Here is a 25,066-nt window from a genome sequence, read left to right on the forward strand (position 1 = left end):
GTAAGTGAAGTGTTAATTTTAGTAAACAAGTGCACATGATTACAATCTCTTTTAAAATCGGCATATTTGCAATTCTAATATGCACATTGCAGAAAAACAGCTTATTCTCAAGAACTTATCCCCACTTTGAATTGTGATTGTTCACGTTGCATTATCATACTGACATTAATATTGGCAAAATTATTTGGAGGGGGTGATGGTGCATTTTACTATTTAAGAAAAGAAATTGTGTAAGATTTGATTCTGTTTTGTTTATAGAGTAATAATTACAACAGCACTTTATACTGTAAGGCAAAGACCCTACAATAATACAGAGAAAATAATTACATGACCCCCCCTATGAGCAAGCACTTGGTGATAGTGGGAAGGAAAAACTCCCTTTTAACAGAAACCTCCCAAAACCAGACTCGGGGAGAGGCAGCCAATCTGTGGTGACCAGTTGGAGGTGAGGGGAGGGAAACAGGACAAAACATAGACTGTAGAAGGGAGCCGGAGATTAGTAATAACTAATGATTAAATGCAAAGTGGTGTAAACACATAGTGAGTGAAAAGAGGTGAGAGAAGGAGTAACACTTAGTGCATTAGCACCTTAGGCCTACTGCAGCATAACTAAAGGAGGATTCAGAGTCACCTGATCCAGCCCATGTAAGGAAAAGGATTTAACAGAGAGCCAATGAAGGGAAGCCAGTCTGAGAGAAATATGAATCTCTCTTTCGGTCCCCGTCAGTACTCTCGCTACAGCATTTTGTGATCAACAGAAGGCTTTTCAGGGAGTTTTTAGAACAACCTGCAATAGTCCAGCCTAGAAGTGATAAATACACAAACTAGCTTTTTAGCATCACATGACAGGATGTTTCTAATTTTAGAGATAATGATCAAATGCAAGAAAACAGTACATATTTGTTTAATATGTGCACTGAAACATGTGCCTAGTCAAAAATAACTCCCAAGATTCCTTACAGGGTTACTGAATGCCAAGGTAATGCCATCTGGAGTAAGCACCTGGTTGGACATCATGTGTCTACGATGTTTTTAGGGCTGAGTACAATAACCTCAGCTTTATCTCAATTTAGATACAGGAAGTTAGAGTGCAAACTAGAACTCAGACATAGCTTATAAAATCAACAAGTGTTCAAAAAAACTGATTTTTTTAAAGAAAATACAAATCCTATAAAGTACGGACCCGTGCTGCTCATCTGTTATCTGCATTGTGAAATTTCATAGTTAACTTTGTCAATCACCAACATTAAAGATCCTTTACCTAAACTGGTTGCTCAGTAAAGGGTGCCCAAGGTCTTTGAATCTCTTTTATAATCTACGATTCACTGCCACTGACACACTGCACCCCAGACCAGGCACAACACATCAGATGTATTGAACTGCCTGAGAGAATCTGATGCAACTGCATAGCAGAGCATACCGGTACAAAAAATTTTTTTAATTGCTTCATTTTATCTACTCCCAGCATACGTCATTTTGTTCACCACAGTCCCCACCAGAAGAAGAATCTATGTGGATTTAATGCTACTGAACCTTTTCCTATAAATAACTGAAACACCTGGGAAATATTAGCAAATGGTTTATAAAATACTAATATAGAGCTGTAAGACCTGTGTTTTTATGTACAATTTTGTACATGTCTGTAATAGTACCCAGTTTTCATGAACACACCTGATGACACAGGCTGGTGTGTATTAGCAGAATACCTTGGCACACAAAGCTGAGTACCTACCCTGCTGTGACACAGACACACCCTAAGGTTTCCATCACATGTTTCTGGGAATTTTATAGTCTGATTCAGCGTTTGGTTTACTTACTAATCAAGGAGTACTATTTGACTTCTTGTTAGGTGAATTCCTGATGACGTGAGTGAGACCATAAAACTCCGCTTACGTTTCAATGAAAGACGGGCAAGATGTGGTTATCCACGTATAGGCTGAATACCAACATCCTGCCTATTTCACTTTTGTGCTGTGCTTTCCCTACTGTTTTTTTATCTAAAAGACACGTAACAAGAAACCCCTCTTTGGTTTCAGGACTTTCTGAGGTGGCACCTTTGGTTTTGTTACATCATACTCATGCATCGCTTTCTATCGTCATTAAGGAAGTCAAGATAATCATAGCTTCCTCTGTTGTATTGCTTCTTTTCTAAATTGGTGATTTCCAAATCTTTCTGTTTGCACCAGGGTGAAATTATTTCCAGATCATCAGAAACACTATTTATTGCTGGAATCTATGGTAAGCTACCTGGTAATAGCATTGTCATACTATACCTGATAAAATATTTGTCATTCATTGTTCCCAGATACACAATCCTGATGACAAGATACTTTGTCTTTTCCGCTAGCTAAGGGGAAGGGGTGTCGAAGGGTGTCCGATTTGACCCAGAGGATTTCTTTTCAAAAAATGTTTTTCACTATTTCTTTTGATTTCTTTTGATTTTTTGTTGTCAAGGGGAAAAAACGATTTGACAAAAATTTTCAGTTTTATAATTACAAGACAGTCTGTCTTGAAAAAGTTATTTCTTACAATTCGAGCCCAAAAAGTCATGCTCACAGCTTGTTTTTGTTTTTGTTTTGTTTTTTTGTTTAAATCACTACAACAGTATTTCTTTATCATGTAGAAAAACTGAGATGTACAGTTAAAATTGCACATGTTGGGTTTTCTGGTAAGCTATTTCACAGATTAAATATGTGGTCAAACTTCTTTACAATAAAAGAGAGGGGAACTTTGCTGGCCACACCTTGACGTCACAGTTGCGATTTGGTGCCAAATAAAAGAAGCCGGATTTCGTCTGATCCAGGTAATCTCAGAGTTAACACTGAGGTTTCTGTTGTAGAAACGTGGTTCACGTATAACGCCATGGTAACTTATGCTGGCTGACAACACAACAAATGCTGGTGACTTATGTAACTTACTTACTATTCCTGGGAAACATCTCAAACCTGTGTAACCAGATTATTCCAATAGGGTAAACGGGCGATTGATTGTCACACTTTTGCCTCTATGTTGTGCTGTGTGTTGTCTTCCTTTATTGCAATAATTGCATAATTGCAACAAAAAAGTAATTAACTATCAATAAGACTCTTAGACAACTAAAGGTAGTTATCAATGGGTTTAAAAAGTAGTAAACATCAGTAATGTTTGTAATAGACACCACCTAATGCCTAGTGTATTTAACACCAGCGATCATTTTTGTGAATGATTCTACATGTGAGCAGTGAAATTCAGGACTTTACATGGTAAATGGTAAATGGTCTGTATTTGTATAGCGCTTTTTTTCCAGTCCCTAAGGACCCCAAAGCGCTTTACACAACCTGTCATCCACCCATTCACACACACATTCACACACTGGTGATGGCAAGCTACATTGTAGCCACAGCCACCCTGGGGCGCACTGACAGAGGCGAGGCTGCCGGACGCTGGCACCACCAGTAGGCAACGGGTGAAGTGTCTTGCCCAAGGACACAACGACAGAGACTGTCCAAGCCGGGTTCGAACCCGCAACCTTCCGATTACAAGGCAAACTCCCAACTCTTGAGCCACGATCGTCCCATACTTTAATAATGTAGCCTGTTTTAAAGCCATAAAAGAAGTGAGATTCCCATGACTGTATTTTGAACTGAGTTACTGATGTCATTAAAGGCCAGAATTTCACTGTATCTTTTACTATTTTCCAACAAGTAATTCGTGCAGTAGTGAGCAAGTCTATGTAAACACGTGAGAAGAAAAATGAACTACAGTCATATCAACCTGACTCTGAACTGTCAGTTTGAAAGTCTCTGGGATCTTCCTTTTTAAGGTTGCTAGCCTTGATTTAGCAACCCTCTAACTTATTCACAGTAACACACATCACTTATGACAAATGTATAACCTTGGATTGCCAGCAGTAGGGTAGACTGGAGTTGGTCATCACAAAATGTCAGCGTGTCATTGATGGTTCATTACTTTTTGTTAAAAAAAGGAAACCAATCGTATGGCAGCACCTTAAACCTCGATTTAATGAAGCAGTTGTTGTTGAAAGACCCTTCACTGATCAGCAATTCATGCAAGAGTACAGTGTGAGAACCAAACTTGCTCTATCCTACTATTTCTGAGATCAGTTTTGGCAGATAACACATGAAGCCATATTTCCTTTGTCAGAAGAGCAATGCTTTTAGATTACCTAGATGCAAAAATATTTCTTATACTAGAGATTTGTGTAGTCCTTTTTACTTGAACTGCAATTACACAGAGCACACCAAAAATACAATGTTCAAATTAATTTCACTTGTATCTGCCGGCATACCAAAGCTATTTTCACATCTCCTTTATCAGGCTGTGGGACTGTAAGCTTTCATTTTTAAATGAAACCGGTTTACTGTCACCTAAGAAATAAAAAACAGCTCTGAGAGCGCACTCAGTGATTAAACTAATCTTGAATAAGGTTGTGACTACAGTTCTGTGTGCTAAATCACGATATAGATTTATTTATTTATTTTAATTGCAGGATTAATTGTGTGTCCTTTTTGCAAATGTTTTTTAATTTATTTTAGATTTTTAATCATCGTGTCTGATAAAGTCTCTGGAGTAGGGGGCAATGATAACAATAATTCTGTGAAAGAAGAGTCACGTGACATGTGAAACTTCCCTTTTAGATGAGTCAAATGCTGCTAACAGGATGTCTTTCATGAAAAGGAAACACTGAGTTAACTTGGTTGATTTATGTAACTGCTTATCTCAGCTGTAAATGTTGGGATAAGTGAATCCAGATAGCAGAAAGGTATTCTGGTTGAACTTGCTTTGTGGTGTAGGGATCAGATCGGAGCTCTATTTTTAACATAAAATGGTTTGTCTTTAAATGGTTGACTTACTCTACATGGCGTAAGTATGATTGATTATGAGATAACGAAACACTTTAGATTTAGTTCTCACGGGTTTCTGAAGGTTATTGACTGCTGTTCAATCATTTTAAGTCCAGTCCTTGTACCTGACACATTTTCGGGATTTTTTTTTAAATTATTTGTTTTTGCTTGAGCCACTTAATACTGACTTGAAGTATTCAAACATAAAAAGGCATCGAACTCAAGTTAAGCTGTTTATCATTTGTTCTCGTGTCTTTAGCTGAATCTACGAAAGGCCAAAGATAAAGTTTGAAAAGCATAAAATGCTGTATTTGCACTAACAAAGAGCTATTAGCTGAAAGTGTGGCATATCATAGCATGGTGTGTGGTGTCCTTAAAAAATCTAAGGAAAGAGGACAGTGGAGAAAAGAAGCAATGTGAGGCCTAAATTATCCACAGCAGATGAACAGTATCTGAAAGTTAAGACGTTAACCTCGTAGGACCTGGCGTTCACATACTGTATGTGGGTTGTCTAGACCACAATACTAAATTTTACAAACATGTTCTCACTGGGGGGAAAAAGTTGAAGTAGCAGTTTTGGAGTGAAACGTTTTGTGTTTCATGCGATGTTCAGAAATCTTTTACTTTTTTTGTACTTTGTTGCAGACATACGTCTTCCTGCAACTCTTAGCAGCACTTCAAATGAGCCATATTGCTCAAAGGGGCACAATTGTTGTTTCCCATTTTGGTTTTGTACTTGGGAAAATGCTGCTGTGTTCAGACACCAGATAAAGATGAGTTGCACATCATTACTCAATTGTGACTTTATGGTGTTCTACTGAAATTTAAAAATGAATGTCCACATATGTGGATATCTTTTTTCTCAGAAACCAAAGAGCAAAGAGAAATAAAATAAAAAATGCTGGGTATGAAAGAGTTCGGGTCTTGTCAGAGACAAAATGGTTTTAATGGGAGGCTGACTGTAAAGAAACCATTCTTAAGGATGGGAAATGCAGAGAAAGGGGTGAGGTATGCTGAACTACACAAGAACTGGAATGAAAGATCAGAGAAAAACAAAGGTCTGGGAAGATTAATCTAAAAATTGGAATTTTTTGTTTCAAATCTTCAATATGTAAGTAGGACAGGAGAGGGGTATAGCAGTGAGACTGCACAGCCATCTGTAAAACACAGTGGAGGCCAACGTTCCCTCTAAGCTGCGCGCGTGCGCAATTGCGCACTGCTGGCACGGTCTCTGCGCACAAAAAATCTGTGTTGCGCACAAAAAAAATCCAACCTGAATTGAAATTAAAATCAATACTTTAACAATTCTGTTTTGCAGTGTTAGTCAGTAAGTGACTGGCTGCTCCCGTATGGGATTAGAACGATGCCACCTTATCCCATAGTCCAGCCAATAATGCGATTCACATTTGTATATACGCAGCTAATCAACGTGGTTGACAGGCTATGACAGCGTCCTTATATGCCGACACCTGTGTTTTAGCTAGCAAAGCGGCGTGGCTGCGGAGTGAAGCCACGTTAATGACAACGTGTACAAACTCCAAAACACTTGCAAACTCCAAAACACATGCGAACTCCAAAACACTTGCAAACCCCAAAACACATGCAAATTCCAAAACACAATGGAAGTGCTCCAGGACGCTAGGGGCAGTGTTGAGCTTTTGTTACCTAGTAACTACACAAGCCAGGAAGTACCAAGGACCGGATTTGGGCTGCAGCCTTAAAGGCTGCATTTTAAGGCCGATTACGTCACAGCGACACGACGAAGGCTGTCCCAATTCAAAGGCTGCTCGAAATGCGGCCCTCAAATGCGTCCTTAATTTCCCTGAATTTTAAGGATGGGTCGGTGTAGCCTTCATGGCCCAACATATCCCAGATTTCATAGCGCGGCGGTGGTGTGGATAATTTTGCCGGAAAAAAAGGTGGAAGCGGAGCCGCCGAAGAGTAAACTTTCAGAAGTACTGAATATTATGTCACTTATTTATGCGCAAATGTTTTTATAATGAAGAACATTAAAACATTACTGTTGGCCACATGTCGGGAAAGTTATGTGACATTAGCGATGTTTGTACTAACTTGGTTTTAAAGCCTTTACTTCAAAATATACGCCGTTCAATAGTTGACTTTAATCTTACAGAGAATGTGATGATTTTATGGATAATTAAAGTCAGTCATATATCCACAAACACAACAAGCTGAAAGTTAGTGATGCTGCTCGGTTTGCAGTCCTGAATATCGCAGCACAAGCAGGATTCACTGCACTGTTAATGTTAGCTATGTTATATTGCTGCCTCTGTTCGGTGGTGTCGAGCCAAACGGACTTTAACGTGTGTTTGAACGAGCTGACGGTTCACTCGTTAAGCTGAAAGAAAGATGCTTTAATCACAGGAGTCACACGTGTCCACTGTACCATCTGGGAACTCTTCTTGTTTCGTAATAACACAATCCTCCTTCTTTTGTGCTGTTTTGTAGCAGTGTATACGCCTGAGACTGTCACCTGTCTGTCTGTCCTGCACTCTCTCTCTTTTTCTTTCTCTCTGATTGTGTAATAAAAGTATGAACATTCATTTATAAGTCACACTTGTGTTTGAATCCTGCAGCTTATCACACATTTGATTTCCATGTGTGACAACTGCAAGTGTCCAGAGTGAGGACAGACTGAGGGACCCACTGCTGCACATCATCTGTGAGGCTTTGCACCCCTCACACAGAACATGACATCGTGGTTCGGGAACAGCTGTGTGAAGGACCAAAAAGCTTTCCAGAGAGTGATCCGTACAGCAGAACGCTGCTGCAGGATTGCTCTCCCCCCGCTTCAGGACACCTACACCAGGAGATGCCGGACTAGAGCAGCGCAGATACTGAAGGACCCGTCCCATCCTGGCAACAAACTGTTCCAACTTCTGCAATCTGGTAGAAGGTTCCGCATCTTCCGGGCAAGGACAGAGAGACTCAAGAGGAGCTTCTATCCCCAAGCCATCCGTGCCCTAAACACACACACCCGCCCTCTCACATCATCTATAATCTATAATTGACTGAGACAGGACTCTTCCAGACACTAAACCAAGGCACAATGTCCATTTCAATTCCTTTAATTTTAAATATGTTTATATTGACTATCCTGTAAAATAGTCAGATATCTATTCATATTAATGTACAGAATTCACCTGCTTGCTGCTACTACTGCACATTCACCCAGTGTATATACTATATGTGTATGTGTATATATATATAATGTTCTTCCTCTACACCCCCCCCCCCCCCCCCAATTTTTGCACATGTCGAGGAGCGTGTCAGGCTACATTTCACTGTGTGTTATACTTGTATAACTATGCATGTGACAAATAATAAAGAACCTTGAACCTTGAACCTTGAACCTGATGATCCACCAGGACAAACTCAGCAGTGTGTGAGGAAGAGGAGGAGGAAGAGCCAGCAGCAGCTGACAGATGGAGAGAATAGACAGACTGTTCCCTGTTTGTGAAGGACTGCTAGGAAAGTTTAACATAACTAATTGTCTGTCCTGAATCAGTCTTATTAGGTAATGTTCAAATAATTTGATCATCTCAGTGTTTTCAGTGTGGGAGAAAGTACTCAGGGCCTTCAAGTTACACACTATGAAAGGCAGCAACAAGTGTAATATTCAGAAACCTAAAGTACAGTGGGGCAAAAAAGTATTTAGTCAGCCACCGATTGTGCAAGTTCCCCCACTTAAAATGATGATTTGTCACGTTATAGGGCTTTACCCACATCCATCAAGTTTTTCTATCTTAAATGAAGATTTACTTTTTTAAATGATTAAAAGTGGCTTTGTAGTTGATATGTATTTCATACTGACCTTATTTTTAAGTGTCCCTACTGCATTATTTGATTATGTACAACTTCTAACTTAATGTGTTTCACATAAAGGCAGCTAAACTTATCACCTGCTACACAAAAGAAATGCACGACCCACGAGTGAGCGGCCCTTTTTTGCCTTGACTTTTACATTTTTATACGGCATTAGTTTTCAAGTGTGACAACCATGTCAACCATCAACCCAAACTATCGTGAATGAAAAGACTCCACTTCTACACTACTTGCAGTACAATTTGTCTCCTTTCCTATAAAATACTTGCGATACCCAAAACTTATACTTACATACTTAATAAAATTACCTACAGTGTAATTCTTTCTTGGCTAAATTAAGTAGGTAAATTGTTTTGCGTTTTAATTTCAGGTAAAATACATGGAAACTCAATATTAAACTAGGCCAAGTACACCACTAGTTATCTTATAAAGTGTCATATTAGTGTTACCAATTTTTTAGATTTTAAAGGTATGGCCATCTTTTAAATAGCGTGTATGGCTGAGAAGTAACAAATGCACATAAATGAAGTAGATCATTTTCGTCTCTTATAGAGGGTGAAGAGACTGCTGTGTCTGTGAGATGTGAGATTCTGTAGTCAGTATTTGTGCGTTTAAAAAATGTATTATAAATGTCGTGCTGTAATATTCCAATCCCAGATCACAATCATGGCACTTTCTGATAAAGTGAATGGTGCAGGGCCATTAGATCAGGGAAAGAAGATTAAACCCTTTCACTATAAAGGATTAAAAACAAGACGCTAGTTGGTTTTAGTGGGATTTCTTTGTCCACCAATAAAGGGGTAAAATTCAGGATTATCTTGGAGCTAGCATCCGGACAGCTAGCCTAAAAGATGGAAAAGAGGATTAGCCTAATGACCACCAGCATACTTCAACACATTCATCTTACCAATCTCTATCATGTGGATGTATGAAAGAATGAAGAACACCAAAAAAAGGCTGTGAACGATAAATAGTTTGAATTTATTTTGCTGACCTACTCTAGCTACCGTTAAAAGTACAAATATAAAGTTTCATAATTCGTTATGCACGCTATTTCTACCATTTGATTGGCTGCTTGGCTTAGTGTTCCAATCAGTTTTGTTTGTGGCTGTTGTCTTTTCCAACTGTGTCTAACTATTTAATACTTCTCCTTGCTCTGTTTTCCCTTCTATGCGTAGATCGCACAATAATAGACACAGAGAAAAACCCAACAATCATATGACCCTCTATGAGCAAGCACTTTGGCGACAGTGGGAAGGAAAAACTCCTTTTTAACAGAAAGAAACCTCCAGCAGAACCAGGCTCAGGGAGGGGCGGCCATCTGCTGCGACCGGTTGGGGTGAGAGAAGGAAAACAGGATGAAAGACATGCTGTGGAAGAGAGACAGAGATTAATAACAGGTATGATTCAATGCAGAGAGGTCTATTAACACATAGTGAGTGAGAAAGTTGACTGGAAAGGAAAAACTCAATGCATCATGGGAATCCCCCGGCAGCCTACGTCTCTTGCAGCATAACTAAGGGAGGATTCAGGGTCACCTGGTCCAGCCCTAACTATATGCTTTAGCAAAAAGGAAAGTTTTAAGCCTAATCTTAAAAGTAGAGATAGTGTCTGTCTCCCGAATCTAAACTGGAAGCTGGTTCCACAGAAGAGGGGCCTGAAAACTGAAGGCTCTGCCTCCCATTCTACTTTTAAATACTCTAGGAACAACAAGTACGCCTGCAGAGCGAGAGCGAAGTGCTCTAATAGGGTGATATGGTACTACAAGGTCCTTATGATAAGATGGGGCCTGATTATTTAAGACCTTGTATGTGAGGAGCAGGATTTTGAATTCAATTCTGGATTTAACAGGAAGCCAATGAAGGGAAGCCAAAACAGGAGAAATCTGCTCTCTCTTTCTAGTCCCTGTCAGGACTCTTGCTGCAGCATTTTGGATTAGCTGAAGGCTTTTCAGTGAGTTTTTTGGACATCCTGATAATACTGAATTACAGTCGTCCAGCCTGGAAGTAATAAATGCATGAACTAGTTTTTCAGCGTCACTCTGAGACAGGATATTTCTAACCTTAGAGATGTTGCGCAAATGGAAGAAAGCAGTCTTACATATTTGTTTAATATGTGCGTTGAAGGACATGTCCTGGTCAAAAATGACTCCAAGGTTCCTCACAGTGTTACTGGAGGCCAAGGTAATGCCATCCAGAGTAAGAATCTGGTTAGATACCATATTTCTAAGATTTTCAGGGCCGAGTACAATAACCTCAGTTTTATCTGAATTCAGAAGCAGAAAGTTAGCGGCCATCCAGGTCTTTATGTCTTTAAGACATTCCTGCAGTTTAACTGATTGGTGTGTGTTATCTGGCTTCATACACAGCAAAAATGCCAGTGTTGATTTTTCAGTGTTAGTAGATTTCAACAGAGTTCCGAGTTAGTTCAACACTTAATCGAGTTAAAATATATGGAACGCCAGGACTGCCATAATGAATTAATTAAATACACCATTAAATAATTAATTAAATGTGGCAATAATTAATTAAAATTGGAATTAATTAATTAAATAAATAGTTATGACACATGTAATTAATTAATTATTGACACATTTAATTAATTATTTATGTATTTCACATTTTAATTAATTATTGACACATGTAATTAATTAATTATTGACACATTTAATTAATTATTTATGTATTTCACATTTTAATTAATTATTGACACATTTAATTAATTATTTATGTATTTCACATTTTAATTAATTATTGACACATGTAATTAATTAATTATTGACACATTTAATTAATTATTTATGTATTTCACATTTTAATTAATTATTGACACATTTAATTAATTATTGACACATTTAATTAATTATTTAATGATATATTTATTTATTTCATTTTGGCAGTCCTGACGCCTGGCTCTCGTCATGAAATAATTTTATCTGTCAGCCTCACCCATCAAACTCAGGGGGCGGGGTTAACGCTGCCCATGCAGCTTCTCTAACATTTGATTGGTTGCCGTGCAAAGTAAGTCAAAACAGGTCGATCCTAGAAAATCGATTGCTTGTGTAGACTTGGGGCAGCCAGTTATCCCAGAATGCAGATCAAATCACAAGCAGCAATGGTGGTGGTGTAGTTTTAAAATACCCCGTTTTTCTGTCACCAGCTACACTTTTAACAGTGTTTTAGCCGCGAATGTCGCGACGTATGTCTGGTCAGGTTGTCAACATAGAACATGTTTGCAAAAGTGCTCAGATGTTTTCAGAGATTTCACTAGCTCTGCTAACAGTTAGCATGCAGAGTGCACCGAGGGGGTTACGTTAACCGGTTTGTTTACATATTCCACTCTCCGTGTTCCACATGTTGCATTCGCAGATTCTCATTTTCACCGAACGATCGTCTCTTTCCGCCTGGTCTTGTGTCTCTGTGCTTCTGTAACATAAAGAACGAGCTGACATTTTTCTCACGAAACCAGCGATCAGCTCAACAGACCCTCAGTTTACCTGCATGCATCCTCCTCCTCATCTGTCAGCTGTTTAACACCTGCTGCTAATTCAAGAAACACGCCTACGTTACCTGGTGATAGTCACAGTTTAACTGGGCAGCCGGTGCTCGATATAACGCAATGTCAGCGCATTTTTCTGCACAAGATAAGTAAATATAGTGTTTTCCCCGAGCGCAGAGCTGCTGGAGCTCGTTACCTTACAGAGCACTTTATAGGCGAACAGCTTTATCAGCGGCTGATGTCCAATCACCGGCACACAGCTTTCAAACCTCAGCTGAGTTTTAGCTCTCAGTGGTTAAACGCTGGACTTCATTCACTCAGGTTCTGTCTGTCGGGTCACGTTTACTTCGCTGTTTTATTTACAACTGAGCAAATCGGTTTGGCTGAGGTTAAAGTTACGTTTCATAACTGCATAGTTTCACAGACGTTTAATGGTTCACTGGCACATGTGTTGGACTGAACTATCATCTAAATATCATCTGTTTTTTAATAGTTATTCAACTGTATTCTAAGCACCAGCTGTCTGTTAGAATGTGATTTTTTTTCTCTCTCTGTTGGCAGAGGTATAAAAATGCGCAGGAAAATCTGACATGCATGGCGAACTTCACCGACGATATTTAGGGAGGAATAAACACACATCAAACATAAATGAACCATTTGTCTGTCTCCATAATTGAGAGAATTTTCTCTTCTTATGTCAACACTCTCTCTCTTTTTTTTTTCTTTTTTTTTTCTTTTTCGGTCATGTTATGTTTACCTGTCAAAGGCTTGTTACAAACTATGAAACACATTGTGCAGACTTCTGGATGTTAGAAGAAAACTAATACTGCTCATGAATGAGACTAAAGGCAGGAAGGTGTCCTTTAAAACTAAACATGTTAATAGGACCTCCCTGTTTATATCATAGTTTATGATATAGCACGTGTATTTCAGTAATAGCCTGCTGAGGCCACTATACGTGCTGGCCTCATATCAAATGTGAAGGCAGACTGAGTCTATGTTTGACGTTTGTTTATATCTAATCTTCCTTTTCAAACATTTAAACAGCAGCGAGTCTGCAGCTGAGGGAATACAAATTCAAATTGTCGGAACAGGTTTGCTCGTTTCTTGGATTCATTTGGTGATTTATTAAATGTATAACTGTTATTCTAATCTGCTGCTGAGTCTCTTACACTTTTCTTTATGCTGTATATTTTCACGTCTCTGGAATAGTTGGCAGTTAGATAGTCAGCTGGGAAACTTTGTGTTAACTCATGGAGCTGAGGATATCGTGGATATGCTGACCTCGCTGCGTGGTATACAGAGCGAGGTCAGCATGATTAATATTCACAATAAAAATATTAGCCGAACATCATGAAGTCTGTATGTGTTTCATAGTGTCGAACAACCTTTGTACAGTTAAAGCCAGCAGTTACTACATGACGGAAACACCAACGTTATCTCTTTTATGTGTTTATACACAGGTCACGCTGATTACTGAACAAAAACCCAAAGATCAGATGTTAAACAGATTTATTTGCTCTCTCTCCTCCTTAAACATGTTTTTAATGTTAGTTATAATTCAGAATTGGCGACTGAAACACGTAGGACACATAAGAACATCAGGAAATAAAACATCGATAAATATAACCTCAGTAAAAGAAGTCAGCGGGGGTTACTACAGCTGTGTACCGGGGCCTGCGCTTTGTCGGTGGGATTGCTTGCGAGGCGAGCGGGTCTATCCCACGCTTTGCCGTGAGACTGGGCAGACATCTCCGAAATCATCGAAACACTTTTGCAAAGAGGCTGTATCTTGACAAACCGACCAGACACATGAAGATTAAACCACTACATTCTCGGCTAAAAAAATATTAAAACGGTATTTGGTAACACACAAACAGGGTTTTTCAAAGCTCAGTTCTGTTAGCTTCCACATGCCGGTTGTTGTGTGCTAGAAACAATGGCCACCAGGCCAAAGCAATGGTTTTGACTCGATCAGCGTTAACCCCGCCCCCTGAGTTTGATGGGTGAGGCTGACAGATAAAATTATTTCATGATGAGAGCCAGGCGTCAGGACTGCCAAAATGAAATAAATAAATATATCATTAAATAATTAATTAAATGTGTCAATAATTAATGAAATGTGTCAATAATTAATTAAAATGTGAAATACATAAATAATTAATTAAATGTATCAATAATTAATTAATTAAATGTGTCAATAATTAATTAAAATGTGAAATACATAAATAATTAATTAAATGTGTCAATAATTAATTAATTACATGTGTCATAACTATTTATTTAATTAATTAATTCCAATTTTAATTAATTATTGCCACATTTAATTAATTATTTAATGGTGTATTTAATTAATTCATTATGGCAGTCCTGGCGTTCCATAAAAATAACACATCGGGAGTTGATTCCTGAAAAGTGTAAGTGTGGATTTTAGTCGTTACTGCATTTTAACACTGTGGGTGTTAAATTAGACCACGCCTTCATTTCCTGTGGAGCTTCGCATTTCAGAATCTTCGGTCGCCATTTTTTCTTGCTGCTGCGGTAAGTTTTATTCGGTCAAATATTAAGTTTTAGATTGATGTTAGAACAAGTAACATGATAACTAGTAAAAACAATAGTATTTGTATCAAAATACATTATCTTTAAGTGTCATATTTGAATTTTAACTGTTTTTTGTTAAGCTGGGCTACTGCTAGCTAAAACTGCAAAGTACCAGTTACTTTCCTAGCATTCATTTAGCATAATCTGGCTGTTGGCAGACTATAACGAATATTACTTGTTAATATATGTCACAGTTTTTACTAAACGCCTTTTATTTATTTTCAAATTAAACTTGCTAAATCCTTAGTTCAGGGGTCTCAAACCCGCGGCCCCGTGTGGGACTCCCCCCTCCCTCCCTCCCGGTTTGAGTGCGAGGGAGGGAGAAAGTATGAGTTGCTACCCGCGAGAAACGGAAGATGAAAGCATGTAGATATAATAACCACTGCAGCCAAAAAGACTGGCTGACGAGCCCAGTTGTAAGTAAGCTGTTTATACTCGAGTGTACACTGTGTTCGCTGACAGTAAAGCTAGTTAGCGGCCACGAGCCCGACGCGGGACCCGACGTATTAGCCAGGTTTTTTTTTTTTTTTTATTAACCACGGTTCAGAGCCGCGGAGCTAGGCTTCGGTTAGTTTGGAGTGAGAAAAATGCGTTCAAGTTTGCGGTTTTGCCTTCTTATACAATATTTGAAATTTTAAAAACTAACGAGGAACTGCATTTTGGGAAATATTTGTGGGTGGTTTCTTTGTATTTTTTTTTTGTACTACTTGAACACTAAAGTGGCCCTCCAATGAGATGGCAGTGGCCCATAGCTCATTGAAGTTTGAGACACTGGCTTAGGTGAACTAGGATGCTTAAGGCTACCCTGAGAGTATGTATAGATGGAAAGATTTTTACACTAGAGTATGCCCCCTACATCTTGTTAATTATGGTAATTTCATATGTTATGCATTTCTGTGACAATAAGGCATTTTTCTTTTTTAGATTGTTTTTTTTCATGGTAAAATAAGCATTTTTCTGCCTCTTTATATTAGGGTTTGTTAGAGTGCAGGGAGAGTTTTTATGGCTTAAAGTATATAAAAATAATAAAAAAGAAATATGGTTTCTACTAACCCCCGCGATAATCAAGAGACTACTGTATTGCAGTGCAGTTATGCAGTTTTGTTCTACTCTTGGAAGGTGGCGATATGCTGGTTCCTGTCGAGTTTAAGGGAATGAGCAAATGGGTCAGGGTACCAAAGACAGACGATGCCTACAATTACTCCGAATTTTTGCAAGGAGGTAATTTGAGTGTAGTGATTAAAAGTAACTAAGTAAATTTATTCATATACTATTCATGTAAGTATTGTTTTGATTTACTTGTACTTTACTCAAAGCCTTCACTGCAGACCAAGGGCAAATACTGTAAGTTTACTTCACTACATTGATTGCTAATTTAAATGAATAATTCTTTTAGTAATTGAATGAATAAAGAATTTATAAATATTGTCAAAGTAAAACTGTGATTCACGGATTTATGAATTATAAATTCATATAGAACTTTATTGATTGTTTCTTTTTTAGTGCTGGTGAAATTCAGTTTGCCAGGTTCTACCAATTTGGTCCTGATGGATTCTGCGGGAGTGGAAGTGGATTCGGACATATTTGATGAACTTTTGAAGTCATCTCAGGTGTCTTTCAGTGTCTTCACTGAAGAATGCAGTGGTAAGAAGTTTAAGCCGTATGTTTCATTTAAAAATGCGTTGTTAAATTTACTAATTTATAGTTGGTGTAATCATGTTTAAATCTATGAGGCTGTCTGTATTGTTAGACAACAGTGTTGCAGGGTCTTCTTCAGATCACACATCTTCATTAGAGTTGTCACCGTCACCTGCATCAGGAGGATCATCATCAGGTTCAGACACAACAATAATACTCGAATCTACCAAAGCTCGGAAAAGACAGTTAATTGAAGGACCTCCTGACAGCAACACTGCAAGAAATGTAAGTAATCTTCAGGATATGATATGTTGTAACTTTGCCAATTACCTGTTCATTTGTACCAATACTCAATATCTTTAAAAATATTATTAAAAAAATTATAAAAACAAAACAATGGTCCCTCTCATGATTAAATAAGATGTAGTGATTAATGCAAAGGCTATAGCAGTTGATGCTGATAATTTTTATACCCACCTGGTAGGTGCTTTCTATGAATTTCTTGCAATTGTTATTTCAGATCATCAGAGCAGCCTTGTATTCAAAGCCAGATGGTGATCAAGTATTTAAGGAATATGAGAAAACAAACTGCCTCTCTGATACTACAAGAAGAAGGATGGTGAACATCCTTGTGGCAGACATGGTAGAGAGTCATGGGTAAGTGATGTAAACATTAAGAAAAATCTTTGTTTTGTTTTTTTTTTTGTCTGCAATTTTAGTTGTTTACCATTATTGCACCACTTAAATAGATTCTTCTATATGTCATGAAGTCATTGTTAAGTTAAATCAAATCAATCATAGTTTTCATTAGTTGCTAACCCCATATTGATAATGTTTCAAAAGAAAGTCACAATTTGTTATGGAGTGATGTTATTTTCCATTGTCATTATTGTAGTTTCTGAATATAGTGCTTCTTAACAGGGATGGTTGACAACAGCAAAACATTAGGAAAATGTCTGCATCAAATTGTCATAGTCCATGTGGAGCATAATCAAAGTCTTCATTTTCATTATTCTTAAAGACCTGTCAGGTGTGTGATGTGGTCAGTCATGATTTACAGATGATAGGTAGTTTGGGTAGTTCAAATCATACACCTGGATACATGTTGTTCTTGTTGCTGACATTTTATAATTGAACTTGAATCTGTGTTGGGGTAAATAATTGATAGTTTTCGTGTTCTCTGTATCTGCCTTTTAGGAGGATCCCACCAGTAAGTGTCCGCATTATGTATGCACTTGGGATTACAACCTTGTTCCCAAACTTGAAGGACCCAGATTCAAAGAATGGTTATGTAAGTTATGATGCATACATGCTGTCAGTGTCATAGTCCTGGGTCTGTGACCCAGTTTTTATGCAATTAAGACTTTTTTGATTGTGGTTTACGTGATAAATGCCTACACCTGCAGATATGACAGTCAGTGGTCTGTGAAAGTATTTTGTTGTTGGCTTTTCTGATGGAGTGGTTAAAGAAATCATATGATAAGACTAATTCAGGTCAGTCTGTCATTCAGGCAGTTTATCAAGTTATTCCCTAATGGACCCAAAATAAATAAATGTAAAAAAATGTCATTGTGTAACAATTGATTTAAATAGACCTCTAATGCATGATGCCATATCTGGCTTTTTGACATGTAGCACTGAACAATCCCACCAGTCAGGAGTTTTCTTCACTTGCTACAAACAGAGTAGCAGGTAATCAATATTGAATAAATATCTCTCTTGCTCTTAATTCGGCAGGAACATTTCTATGATCACCAGAGTGGTTCTGGTTACCTGGCATGGAGATTGAAAACTGTGCAGCGCAACTCTACTGAAGAGATGAAGAAATCAAAGTCAGCTTTTCAAGACAGCCCCAAGACTCTTCGCAACTTCGCAACAAATGCGAGACAGTTGTCGGGTGATGAATGCAAGGAAGCTATGTCAGTGATGAGGCACTCGACTGATATGAAAGTTGTCAAAGAGAAAATGAAGGTGACATTTCAACATAGGCAAAAAGTGATTCAAGATCCAGCCACAGCTTCTTCTGTCCTGGACCTTTTCCCAAGATTTCTGGATACACCTGGCTTGGTAAGGCATAAACTGATTGACTGACAGCTGTGTGGTTCCTTTGTTTGTTTGCTCGTTAATGCGTTCTTTCTATTGTCACATTTTGTGTTTCAGATTGACCAAGACTTCACAATGCTGTTTGGGGAGGAAGTGTCTGGTAAATTCCTTGCAAAGTGGCCAACATTCTTCAAGCCAAGAATCATCAAAGATTGCAAAAATCTGTCTCAGAGTACAGAATTGGATGACCTGCTTGTCTCTGCACAGGGGGACTCTGATGAGGGTGGTAAGTTGGAGATGGTAGACTTCACATGTCTTTACAGCATTTTCACAATTCCCACAGCACAATATATTAGGTGGACCATACTATTAAATCAAAACATGTTTTGGCACCTTTACAACAAATTGGAATACAGCTGTCGATTTTATAAATTACGTTGAGTTTCTGTTCATTTCAGTATGGTATGAAAAGGAATTTACAAACAAACTTTAATGGCATTTAAAGTTTGACAAAAAAAAGTTACTTAATGTTAGTATTGTTATGACTCAATATTTACGTCACTTGGTGGCCAGAAGATTTTAAGTGTCTTGAAATGAATTTTCATACCATACTGAAGACATTGGAAAACTGCTTTATTTGAAAAATTCAGTTATCCAAAACTGAATAACATTGACAAAATGACTGCTGTGGACCTTAAAATGACAGTAATTGCGATTATCCTAATTCCTATTCTGTAGTTTGGGACTGCGAGTTGGCTGCCATTCTTTTGCTGCTTCACTTGTACCTCCAACATCTAAGGGAAGGAAGTCTTCAAAGATTAGCACATCAGATGCTGCTCACCACCTAATGAAATTCATGAAGGTATGATTTTTTAGAAATGTGTTAAAGTAGCTTTCTCTTTTGATGAGAAAAGATTATCAGATGTTTTAAGAGGGCAAGGAGTTCCACTGTGCAGCAGATATATCTATGCCAGATAGGCTTGGTGTTGCAACGCCGGCACATTATTGTTACCATTAAACCTAAAATTACACATTGGAACAAAAATAACTGTGGGCCCGAAGTAAAACATTTTAATATTTATATAATAATATAATTAATATATTTAATATTGTCTTAATTTTAGGCAGCACTGCCACTCAACATCCGATTACCAATTTTGTTTAATGTGAATCATTTGGTTTCTTTCACTCCCTCAGGTGGGAGGTAGCATGGAGACTTTTCTTAAGGCTGGCCCCACTCAGCCATTCCTCCTGTGTGTTGGAGAAAGAAAGAACATCATCCAGACTTTCTACATTGTCCTAGATCAAAAGGTCATTCCCTGTGTGACGCAGACGGGAGTTGCAGCTTTTGACGAGCTTTTCAAGGCACATTTTGTATTTGCCGTGTCCTATGACGAAGCATTGCACAACTTCTACACATTCATCCAGACCACCGTGTATGGCATTGATGTTGGCAGCGTGAAGGAGAGTCCTCGGGTCAGGGAAATCAGAGCAAGAATTCTTCACAGTACAGTCTAAAGACATCGACTATACAGTACTTTGACTGTTCTTGTGTTACTTTTGCAAGATACACCACACAAGTTGCTCAGTGTTATTTAGACATGTCAAGTTCCAGCAACGTTTTTACTTTTGAGCTTTGGACAGCCTAGATATTAATTTATCTTTTACAAGCAACACCTCTTCAAAGCACGTGGAGACTTTGTTGACTCAGAGGTCATCAGTAATTTTTATTTTGAGCCTGCACCTTATGATAGAACCTTTGTTTCACAGCCTGTAAATGTGGCTCATCTTGTGACAGGACATGTATAGGACTGTTATTTCTCAACTACAATCCTCAGGAGTTCTGAAAGTACTGTGCAGTGTTTAGTTGGTTCATTGGAGGAAAGTGTTAATGACATGCATCATTGCACATGCAAAACAATCTGTTGTTGAATGTTTGTCATCAAGAGAAACCTCGGAAAAGTTGAATGTTTTGATCAGCTTGAAAACCCATTCTCATATCTTAACAGAATCTAAAAGGATGAGACATTTTGAGCAAAAATGGAAAATAGTTGAACCTGTAGAGCATGTTTTCCTGTGTGTGTTTTGATGTACTTAAAGCTGCTTGTGCATGCTCTAAGTAATATGGAGACCGAAGAAATGATCAATGGTCACTTAAATGCATTTGTTATTGAGGATAAACTGGATGCTGTTGCACTGATCTGTGTAGATAATGTGGTGTATTATAGACCTTACAATGGGCTATTTTCAAATGACACTAATGACAAAATGTAGATTGTCCAATATTCTAGTTTTGTATATATTTATGCGCTGTTTATTTGTGGTGTATCTGCTGTTTGAATACAGAGTATTTTGAACACTGTCCTGTTGTTTCTTTTAATGGGTAGAGTGTCTGTAGCTGTGAATACATTTTAATTAATTGTAGCAGTAGAGATATCAGAGATTAATGGGAGTTTATTGTAATCTGGCTAGTATTGATGATTTGCCTGACACTAGTGTTAGTGTTAGACAATCAACACTATTCAGTGTTAAATTTTTAAACACCAGGGCTAGTGTAAAGTACTACCAACACTATTTGGTGTTACTTTTTAACACTTAACACCAGTGTAGAATATTGTTGACACTGGTCAGTGTTAGTCAGTGTTAATCTTTAACTCTGTACAGTGTTAGAATAACACTAGGTCATTGTTAAAAATATAACACTTTGAAAAGTGTTAATTTAACACTCAAAAGAGTGGACACATATAGACACTTTTCTAGTGTTAAATTTAACACTCACGGTGTCAATTTAACACTGGCGATTTTGCTGTGTAGATGTTATCTGCATGGCAGTGAAAATGTATGCTATGTCTTCTAATGATACTGCCTAAGGGAAGCATGTATAATGTAAACAGAATTGGTCCTAGCACTGAACCCTGTGAAACTCCATAATTAACCTCAGTGTGTGAAGAGGACTCTCCATTTACATGCACAAATTGGAGTCTATTAGATAGATATGATACAAACCACTGCAGCACAGTACCTGTAATACCTACAGCATGTTCTAATTGCTTTAAAAGGATATTATGGTCAACAGTATCGAACGCAGCACTAAGGTCTAGCAGGACAAGCACAGAGATGAGTCCACTGTCAGAGGCCATAAGAAGATCATTTGTAACCTTCACTGAAGCTGTTTCTGTGCTGTGATGAGCTCTGAAACCTGACAGAAACTCTTCAAATAAACCATTCCTCTGCAGATGATCTGTTAGCTGTTTGACAACTACTCTTTCAAGGATTTTGATATGAAAGGAAGGTTGGAGATTGGCCTATAATTAGCTAAGACTGCTGGGTCTAGAGATGCTTTTTGAGTAAAGATTTAACTACAGCCAGCTTGAAGGCCTGTGGTACATAGCCGATCATTAGAGATAGGTTGATCATATTTAAGATCGAAGAATTAATTAATGGAAGAACTTCTTTGAGCAGTTTTGTAGGAATGGGGTCTAAAAGATTATAAGATTAAAAGATTAATATTACATCTGTGGGATGATTATTGGTAATTTTTTCTCTAATGATAAAAATTTTATTTGTGAAGAAGTTCATGAAGTCATTACTAGTTAACGTTAAAGGGATTGTTGGCTCAGTAGAGCTCTGACTTTTTGTCAGCCTGGCTACAGTGCTGAAGAGAAACCTGGGGTTGTTCTTATTTTCTTCAATCAGTGATGAATAGTAAGATGTTCTGGCTTTGTGGAGGGCTTTCTTATAAAGCAACAAACTATTTCTCCAGGGTAAATGGTGATCCTCTAAATTTGTGATACGCCATTTCCTCTCCAGCTTACGAGTCATCTGCTTTAGGGTACGTGTTTGAGAATTATACCACGGATTCAGGTACTTCTGATTTGAGGCCTTAGTTTTCACTGGAGCTACAGTATCCAGAGTCGTACGTAGTGAGGAGGTAAAATTACACTCAACAAAAATATAAACGCAACACCTTTGTTACTGCTCCCATTCCCCATGGGATGGATGTAGAGACCTAAAATTCATTCCAGATACACAATATAACCATCCCTCCCAAACAGTGGTCACAAATCAGTCCAAATGTGTGGTAGTGGGCACATCTGCTATATTGAGATAATCCATCCCACCTCACAGGTGTGCCACATCAGGATGCTGATCTGACATCATGAGTAGTGCACAGGTGTACCTCAGACTGCCCACAACAAAAGGCCACCCTGGAATGTGCAGTTTTGTCTCACAGCAAAATGCCACAGATGCCACAAGCAATGAGGGAGCGTGCAATTGGCATGCTGACAGCAGGAATGTCAACCAGATCTGTCGCCCGTGCATTGAATGTTCATTTCTCAACCATAAGCCGTCTCCACAGGCGTTTCAGAGAATATGGCAGCACATCCAACCAGCCTCACAACCGCAGACCTCGTGTAACCACACCAGCCCAGGACCTCCACATCCACCAGGTTCACCTCCAAGATCGTCTGAGACCAGCCACCCAGACAGCTGCTGGAACAATTGGTTTGCACAACCAAACAATTTCTGCACAAACTGTCAGAAACCGTCTCAGGGACGCTCAACTGCATGCCCGTCGTCCTCATCGGGGTCTTGACCTGACTCCAGCTCGTCGCCGTAACAGACTTGTGTGGGCAAATGCTCACATTCGATGGCGTCTGGCACGTTGGAGAGGTGTGCGCTTCACGGATGAATCATGGTTCACATTGTTCAGGGCAGATGGCAGCTGAGAATGTCCCAGTTCTTGCATGGCCAGCATGCTCACCGGACATGTCACCCATTGAGCATGTTCGGGATGTGCTTGACCGGCGTATACGACAGCGTGTACCAGTTCCCACGAATATCCAACAACCTCGCACAGCCATTGAAGTGGAGTGGACCAACATTCCACAGGCCACAATTGACAATCTGATAGACTCCATGCGACGATGTGTTGCACTGCATGAGGCAAATGGTGGTCACACCAGATACTGACCGGTTCTGGGTCCCCAGACCCCCAATAGCGCAAAAAACTGCACATTCCAGGGTGGCCTTTTGTTGTGGGCAGTCTGAGGTACACCTGTGCACTACTCATGATGTCAGATCAGCATCCTGATGTGGCACACCTGTGAGGTGGGATGGATTATCTCAATATGGCAGATGTGCCCACTACCACACATTTGGACTGATTTGTGATCACTGTTTGGGAGGGATGGTTATATTGTGTATCTGGAACGAATTTTAGGTCTCTACGTCCATCCCATGGGGAATGGGAGCAGTAACAAAGGTGTTGCGTTTATATTTTTGTTGAGTGTATTAACAAGATAATCGACCTCTGTTGGAGTAGCGTTCAGGTAGCTGCTCTGCTCTATGTTGGTACAGGGCATTGAAGATGATAACAGTGGGTGGATTATGTTCTTAAACTTAGTTACAGCGCTTTCAGAAAGACATCTACTTTGATAAAGTCTACTCTCCACTGCTGTGCAATCAATTATTGTAAATGTAAATGTTATCAGGAAATGATCAGACATGAGAGGGTTTTCAGGAAACACTGTTAAATGTTCAGTTTCTATGCCATATGTTAAAACAAGATCTAGAGTGTGATTAAAGTGGTGGGTGGGTTCTTTTACATTTTGAGAGAAGCCAATTGAGTCTAATAACAGATTAAATGCCATGTTGAGGCTGTCATTTTTAGCATCTACATGGATGTTAAAATCACCCACAATAATTATTTTATCTGAGCTCAGAACTAAATTAGATTAAAGTCTGAGAAATCAGACAGAAACTCTGTGTAAGGCCCAGGTGGACGATAGATGATAACAAGTAAGACTGGTTTCTGAGTTTTACTGCTGGGGTGGACGAGGCTAAGCATCAGGCTTTCAAATGAATTAAAAGTCTGTCTTGGTCTTTCATTAATTAATAGGCTGGTGTGAAAAATTGCTGCCACACCGCCCCCTTGGCCTGTGCTTCGAGATTTCTGGTAGTTAGAATGACTCGGGGGTGTTGATTCATTTAAACTAACATAATCATCCTGCTGCAACCAGGTTTCTGTAAGGCAGAGTAAATCAATTTGTTGATCAATTATTAAGTCATGTACTAACAGAGACTTGGAGGAGAGAGACCTAATATTTAATAATCCACATTTCACTGTTTTACTCTTTGGTTAGGATGTGGATACTGTATTGATCTTTCTTTGTGATTTTTTTTTATGTTTAAGTTGTTTGTTGCTGGTTTTTAGTTTGTTTTTTGTCTGTTTGGGAGCTGACACAATCTCTATGGAGATGGGTTTTTGGGGGGGTAGCAGGAGGAGAGAAGCTGCAGAGAGGCGTGTAAGACTGCAATTCTGCTTCGTGGTCCCAACTCTGGATAGTCATATTTTGGGGGGTTTAATAAATTTGTCCATATTTCTAGAAATGAGAGCTGCTCCATCCAAAGTGGGATGGATGCCGTCTCTCCTAACAAGACCAGGTTTGCTCCAGAAGGTTTGCCAATTATCTATGAAGCCCACCTCGTTTCTGGGACACCACTCAGACAGCCAGCAATTTAAGGAGAACATGCGTCTAAACATGTCACTCCTGGTCTGATTGGGGAGGGGACCAGAGAAAACTACAGAGTCC

The 25,066-nt window shown here is 38.8% G+C and overlaps 1 pseudogene; it reads left to right on the top strand.

Moving 5' to 3' along the window:
- Nucleotides 1-15,791: 15,791 nt before the first annotated feature.
- LOC146613659 (uncharacterized) lies at nucleotides 15,792-20,346 on the top strand (annotated as a pseudogene).
- Nucleotides 20,347-25,066: the final 4,720 nt, after the last annotated feature.

This window comes from Diplotaxodon limnothrissa, linkage group LG18 (genome assembly GCF_057381915.1).
Source record: "Diplotaxodon limnothrissa isolate DT_005_m linkage group LG18, D_limnothrissa_male_GT1.1, whole genome shotgun sequence".
NCBI classification, from domain to species: domain Eukaryota; kingdom Metazoa; phylum Chordata; class Actinopteri; order Cichliformes; family Cichlidae; genus Diplotaxodon; species Diplotaxodon limnothrissa.